General features: G+C 60.8%; 1 long non-coding RNA gene across 1 annotated transcript; it reads right to left on the minus strand.

Moving 5' to 3' along the window:
- Positions 1–15: 15 nt before the first annotated feature.
- LOC117283906 lies at positions 16–5,539 on the minus strand. Its single transcript, XR_004514948.1, has 3 exons — positions 4,726–5,539; positions 4,157–4,404; positions 16–487 (listed from the first exon to the last, which is right to left on the minus strand). It is a non-coding gene; the product is annotated as an uncharacterized LOC117283906 (long non-coding RNA).
- Positions 5,540–7,503: the final 1,964 nt, after the last annotated feature.

Consider the following 7,503-nt stretch of genomic DNA (forward strand, 5'->3'; position numbering starts at 1 on the left):
CCTCCTCCTCTCCTCTCGGCGCACACTTTTTCTCTTATAAAGTAACCTGCAGGCACTCGTCCGCTCGCCTTTGAATGGGTGGTACTACATTCGGTGAGTCTGTCTAGTCTGGTTACCCCGGAGCAGGTGCTGGTGTAATTATGGGAGGTGGAGGCTGAGCAGGGCGAGCAGAGGGCTCCATGCCCTTGGAGACCACGCACCCAGCTCTCCGTCCCTTCCTGTCCGCAAACTCTGGCTCAGGACAAGTTGCAAACACGCTGCTGGGTGGGCATAGGCCCGGAACTCTAAGCCGGTGCCTGGCCTCCGTGAGATCCCAGAGCTCCTTGGGCGTGGCACAGGCTGATATGAACAGGCCCACGTCTCCGCTGTTTTGGAGCTGGTGGCCCATCACTGCTGCAGCCAAACGCAGAGGAAACCTTCCCACGCCCTCCAGGCCAAACCGGCCACGCTCTTCTGATGTCCACAGTCATCACGGGATGTGTCCAACCTGCAACAAGGCGTGCTCACATCAGCCCCTCACCCCGTCACTCTGAGGGCACCCGTCCACGCTGTGCTCCTCTCCCTGGGCCTGGCTCTGGGCGTCCTCACCCTGTGGGAGGGGTGTCGGTGCAGTGTGACCGAGTGGGGAGGTCGCCCTGGGGCCGGGGTAAGGGCTGCTCCTGCTTTGAACTGAGAAATCAGAACCTCAAGGGCAGAGACACGGAGCAGAGAGGAACACTCAGTCCTGCGCATTGTGTGAGCTGGGGAAATAGTGTCCACTGCTAAACCCGGTGACAGCCGTGGGCAGCGGGGGCTTGTAGGTGGATACCGAGGTAGCTCTCGTCCTGTGTGGCCCTGTGTGGATCGACAGGGAGTGTGGGCTGCGTGTCTGGGTCCCTCGAGGGACCTGTGCTTGGCAGGCCCGGGGACCACTCCCCGGCAGGCAGCAGAGCAAACCGCGACGACAGCTGCATGCCGTTCCAGCGCTTTCACATCTGAGTGCAATGAGTGAACCCCATCCTGGCCCAGCCCCACATGGCCCCGGGGTGCAGCCTTCCTTCCTGTGGACCAAGGGCTGCTGGAAGGGGGTCCCCTAGATCAGCGCAGCTCGGAACCTGACGGCTGCGACTTCCAGCCACTATGCCACCCGCTGGCCTGCTCTCGGTGCTGACTTTCCCTGCCACGCCCGGCCGGCCTCAGGCCTAGAGCAGAGGGAGAGACCCACTTCCCAGGCTCTGCTGCTTGTGTGGTTCCTGTGTCCGCTCTTCCCACTATCACGGTCCCGTGGCCCCACAGTGAGTGACACACCAGGGTCACAGGGTGAGAGGGGCAGAGCCAGCCCCGGACACCAGGGCCCCACCTCAGAGCCCTCTCACCTGACGTGGGGCTCAAGGCTGAGTGGACACCAGGAGACAGACTGAGCGGGACACGGTGTGGGTGTGTATTGTACTGTCCTGCAACTTTTCCGTAGGACCAAACTTTTTCAAAATAAACTAAAGAGGTAAAAACAGCCAAGGGCCAAGCAGAGCTGAGCGCCCCTACCTGAAGATCTTCACAACCCAGCCAGGCAACGGGGTGGAGGGCAGCACAGGCACAGCGCACAGTGGCAGAATGTGGCCCGCAGGCTGATGGCGCTGGCCCCAAAGGCCGCGTCCTAGACAGGGTTGGTTCTGACCAGGAAGCACGGGTGGGTGTGACACCTGCTCACCTCTGACTGCTCTTCCTCTTGTCGTGCTTGGCAACTGCAGCCCACCCCTTCGGGAAATGAGCAGGGCCCCTGACAGGACAGGACCAGGCCTTCGAAGAGAAGGGACTCAGACCCAGACATGCAGAGGGGACAGCAGGGCCAAGGAGGTCAGGCTGCAGCCAGGCATCTCAGGACCACAGCACAGTGGGGGAGGCAGGAAGGGGCCCCCGGGGCCTCCCAGAGGGCAGCCCAGCAGGGCCTCGAGCGCAGACACCAGGCTCCAGAAGCCAGAGTGCAGGGACTTGTCACTGCAGCTCCAGGACACGAATGCAGCTGGACTGTCCCCACAGGGAGCTGGTGGCACTGAAGGGTTTGCATGCAGCCCGTGCTCCCCCAGAAGACCCCACAGGAAGAGGAAATGCAGACCACAGCCACACTTCTTCCCCTGCCTGGTCCCCACGCGGCATCACTAAATAAACCCTAACCCGGCAGTCCCAGAGCCCCGTGTCCCACCCAGACCCAGTCTGCCGGATAGCTGTTGTGGAGCGGGTGGGTGCCTCTGGGGCTGGGCCTGCAGGGCAGGACAGGACAGGACAGGACAGGGACCAACACCCTCCTCGGAGCCTGAGGCAGATGGCTGACCCAATTAGTGTGTGCAGCTGTCCAAATCGTGGTCCTGAAACCCGAGGCCCGGTTCTGGGAGAGGCCAGGAGAGTGCACATGGGACAGCCCTCTCTAATGACAGCACGCAGAAACCCGGACTCAACCACCATGGGATGTGGGGGGGCACAGACGGAGGCAAGGAAGGAGGACCCAGTCCAGGCGCCTCACCCCTCAGCAGTCCAGGGAAACAGACTGGGAAGCACGTGTCACAGACCCCTGTGTGAGGCCAATCGCTGCCGTGGATTGGGAACCGGGCAAGTTTACTGGGAATCACAGGCTGCTCTGCCCTCTCCCCAAGGTGCAGGGGAGAGGATGTTTGGCCCGACATCCAAGCAGGGCCAGCACCTGCTTTTTGTACAACAGCCATTTCTTGTTTGCAGAAACAAGTGGTAGTTCTGCTCAAGCCTAGGCCAGAAAGTATGCGTAAGGAACAGTTGCAGTGCCCAGTAGGAGCCAACTGGGGAGGCAGAAGCAGGAGCATCTCCAGGCAGCCCCGGGGGCCCACCACAGTGCACACAATAGGCACCCTATAAATAGGTGGAAGGACCTGGGTGTGCAGGCGCACGCCTGTAATCCTGGAACTCTGGAGGATGAGGCAGGAGGACCATTGTGAGTTTGAGGCCAGTCTGGGCTACATAGTAAAACCCTATCTCAAAAAACAAAGAAAAAACAAAAAGCCCCAGAAGTCAGGGCCCCATCCGCGCTCAGGCTGGAGCTGCCCCTTGTGTGCTCGCTGTCCCCAAGAGGACATTAAGGGACAAAGCTTCCCTGGCAAGAGTGCCGGAAGCCACACCTTCCCCACAATGCAGCCTTCTCCCGCTAGGCTCCTCTCTGCACTCTGGGGAGCGGAAGGAGAGACCGCTTTCCCTGTGAGCTATCTTTCACCCCGACCTGCCCAGCGAAGGGGACAGGGCTCCTCACTCCCCTGTCCTCGGTCCCCGGTCACCCACCAGCAGAAGGGGGGATCGCTGAGTTATTTCTGTGCCAAACCCCCGGACGGAGGCAGGATATCAAGACCTCTTGCCCAGTGCCAGGCCAGGCACCGTCTGCAGGCCTGGGTGGCAGGAGGAGCCCAAGACTCGCATCCCCTCAGCAAAGCTCGCAGCCTGAGGCACGGAGCTGTGGCTATGCGGATGGTGCCCTCCTCCAGGAGCTCTGTGGCCTGGCTCAGTCCAGGGAGATGCTGCCCTCAGGGGCTGTGGCCCCCGGGCATGGGAGCCTCCCCTCTCCAGGGAGCTGTGCACCCACCTCCTCCTCTCCCTGCGCTGCGGCTGCACACAGGGCCCTCCCTGGAGGAGAGAGGACCTCGCAGAAGCCCAGCACTCCCAGAGCTGACCAAGCCACTCAACCAGACGTGCATTGCAGAGGGCCTGGGGAGGCCAGGCTGAAACCTGGCTGAGCCTGGCCGCCCACGTGCACCTCCTCTCTGCAGTGATGCAGGGTGGGAGGCCTGGGATGGACGCCCAAGAGGGCTGCTCGGGGCTGCCACAATGTTGGGCCAGGCTCTCGGGGTCCGAGAACTGAATTGGGTGTAGGTCCATCGTGGGCCGCAGGAGGAGGCGGGCGGTGCAGCCCACCGTGCGGGGCTCAGTGCCCCCCCGAACCCCGTGTCTAGTGTCTACTGTGCAGGTCGGAGCCTGGGGCCGCTGAGGTGCTGGAATGGGGTGCTGGGACTGAGACTGGTCACAGGCACCACCCCTCACACTTAGGGTGCGAAGGAGCTGCCTGGAAGGTGCAGACCTCAGAGACCCGGGCGTCCCAGGCAGGAAGACCGATGCCCAGTCCCCACACAGGGAGGACCCAGACCCCCACTTCTTTGGCCCTCACCTCTCTGTGACCTTGAAGAGAGAATTCCCCAGGACACACAGGCCGTGCAGGGCCAGGGTGAGAGTGTGAAGGTGGCGGCACCACGCAGGGTCTGCCAATCACGGGTCCGAGCACACACGAGCTGCTCTGGGTTCAAGGAGCCAGGAGGTGGATTCTTGGTGACATTGCTCTCCAGGGCTACTCCGGAAGGTCTGAGTCTCAGGAACGCCTCCCCCGACCCTCTGAGGAGTCAGGGTTTCCTCGGGGGCCTGCGTCCCACAAGAATTGAAACCAGGTCTTAGGCCAAGGAGGGAGGGCTGCCCAGGGCCCTGGGTCGGCCGGGCACTGAGTGCGCGCCTGCCTGGCGTCGGCCATCAGAAGGCGTGCGGAGTCCAGCTGCAGACGCTGCTGCGCCCGGGGAGGTCGCTGAGGTGCGAGACCCGCCCAGTGATGAGCATGCCACACGGCATGTCCTCCTTTAACCACTTACAGCACACACCTCCCGGGACCCCTGTCCCCTTTGTCCCTCAAGACTGCAAATGTCTGGCCATCTGCCCACCACGGCCGCAGGGCAGGAGCATCTCACTGACCTGTCGCACTGTGTCCCAGGGCAGCTGAAGCGGGGCCCGGGTCACTCTCGGGAGGACAGATGTCCAGAGAGCCTCGAGGTGTCATCATCCTGGTAACGTGTTCCCAGGCCTGGCGGGGACGCGGACCCCAGGAACACTGCCCATCTGGCACTCTGGATGGGAGTCGGCTCCCTCCCTGCCCTCCTCAGACCAAGCACTGTGGGGCAGCCGGGCCCTGAGTTCAGGGATGGCGCGGGAGGACCCGCCCACCGGCATCTTCACGGGCTTTTGGGGCGGAGCCTTCCTCCACAGCAAGGACTTCCTGTCTCTAAAAGTCACTGTCATCAGGTCCGGGGAACCCGCATCCTCCCATCACAGCGTCCTCCTCCAATGCTCTCCTTCCACAGCGTCCACGCTGGATGGACTCCTGCCTGCTCCAGAGAGTGACTGTGCTCCCCCAGAAGCGGTGGGGGCCGTTTGGCACAATCCACATCCCCGACGTCTCCGGAGGCTGGAGGGGGACCCCAAGCTCCGTGCCTACTGCACCACGTTGGCGGCCAGCACCTTCTCCCTCGTCCCCCTCACCTTCGCCTCCCCAGACACACAGCTCAGCGGACAGGCTCGGACCCAGGCAGCCCTCCCTTGCATCCCCTGCCACACGCGATCTTCACGCCTCCTCCCACATCTCTGGGAGATGGTCTCATCTCTCCTTGGCAGAGGAAGTAACTCACTGCGCAGGAGCTTCTCCCCAGCCCATCTCTTCCTGCTGCATCATCTCCCTTTCCGCTCCGCCTGTCCTCACCTCCCCACTCCCACCCTCTGCCTCCTGCCAGCCTCTGCCACTCCCAGCACTGGAGAACGGGGAGATCTCAAGACGGCGCTGCTTTTCTAAGGAACCGCTCGGCACTGGGCTCCCAGGGGTCTCCAGGGACCCCCCGTTAACAGAGGTGGCTGGGTTGCTCTGCGTGGACTGGAGGAGACAGACGGTTCTAATGCAGGCCACGTTGTATGGTGAGCAATGGCGCCCTGTCCAAAGCTACAGGCCCCATACTGGGTCCACGTCCTGGCCACTGGAGGGCCATCAGGTCTCTGGGACAGAACTGGACGTTGGCTTCAGGTGGGAACCTGCTATTTCTTCCAGACAAAACTGGTGTTTTATCTGAGCTGGCCCAGGCTAAGTCCTGCATGTTCACGACCCTGTTTCTTCCCCCAAATCTTACACCGTCCAGCTCACCCTTCTTGCCCCACTCCTGCCCACACACGTCCAGGCTGATGTCTGTATCTCCCCTGGCCGTGGATCTGCCTGCTTTATGTGGCCCTGAAGATGCGTGAGCCCCTGTGACAGAGTGGGCATCCCAGTCCCTAACTGCCCTCAGAACCAGACGGAAGCTTTGGGAGGTCATCGGCTTTGTAAACCAACTGGCGCCCTGAGGTCTAGCATGCATTCGAGACTTGGCTGTGTCCTGGAAGCCCCCAGGCCCAGGACCCCCCGAGTGAGTTTCCTTTCTGTGTCTCCATTGGCTTTGGACATCTCCTACATGGACAGGTGACAGGGGACAGAAATGGAGGACAGGGCAGACCGGAGGAGTCGAGGGTTGCAGGACATCTGTGCTCACTCTGACCATCCTTTCCTTATAGTATACAGGTGGTCAGTGACCCCCCAGTGGGCCTGGCGCCCCCCCTACAAGAGCCCAGAATACCCTGAGTGTCTGAGCCCGGCTTCCTTCTAAAGTCGACTGTGGGCAATCCCTGAGCTGCACCCCCAGCCCTTTTAATTTTATCTTGAGACAGGGTCTCACTAAGTCGCCCGGACTGGGCTCAAACTCACCATCCTCCCGCCTCAGTCTCTTGGGTAGCCAGAACCACAGATGTGCACTTCTCACACGGTATTAGGCCACCGTCTTTCACTTGTGACTGTGCTCAGGGCCTCGATGACAACTTCAGAAACGTACTGGACTGAAGCTAGAGTTGGAATTCACGTTAGCCTTTTTTCCCAGGTTTGGATATTTAAAGAATAAAATGAGAAACTCCAGGTCAGGCTCAATGAATCAAAGGCCAACAAACCACCATTTGATTTCAAGAAACCAAGCGGGCCAGGCTGAGTGGTGAGGATGGTAGCACACAGGGGAACTGGGCCTCAGGCCAAGGGGACAGCCGCTGCTGGCCACCCGCCAACAGATGCCACAGGAAGTGTCTGACCCTAGCCAGAGCTCTTGGCACATCAAGAGGAACTGGCCATCTAGAGTTTAAAATAAACATCATCCTCAGAGGGCTGAGAGAGAATATTTTTAAATCTAAACATCTCTGCGGCGTAAGACAGCTCCCAAGCCACCCGTTCCCACCCTGTGCTATAGGACGGTAGCAACTCTGGCCTCGGCGTCACCAGGAAGACATCTCGGCAGAAATGATAGCTGACATCCACTGTCCAAAGTGGACTTGTCTCTGTGAGCTGCCGCCGTTCTCCCTAAGTAGTCGCGCACACACAGCAGCTGGACTTCAAAGGCACCCTGGCGGCCGGCGGGCGGGGCCTGGGCGGCGGCACGTCTGTCCTGTCCAGCGTCAAGAGCTGATAAGCACGGCTGAGGAGCCCCACTGTAAATGCTGTTGCAGCAGACAATTTATTGGGCAGCCCCTGCCAGCCCATTAGTCATGGACTATTAGAAGACTTTTCAGACAATGTTTTGAAACCTGCTCTTGAACTCCATTAGCCTTGGACTTCACGCAGGTTGCAGCAGGAAGGATGGGTGCTGAGGTCACCTGTTAGCCGAGCAGCCGTCTCTGCAAATGTCCGCAGGGACT

The sequence above is a fragment of the Fukomys damarensis genome, unplaced genomic scaffold, assembly GCF_012274545.1.
Source record: "Fukomys damarensis isolate Sample0158 unplaced genomic scaffold, DMR_v1.0_HiC HiC_scaffold_32, whole genome shotgun sequence".
NCBI lineage: Eukaryota > Metazoa > Chordata > Mammalia > Rodentia > Bathyergidae > Fukomys > Fukomys damarensis.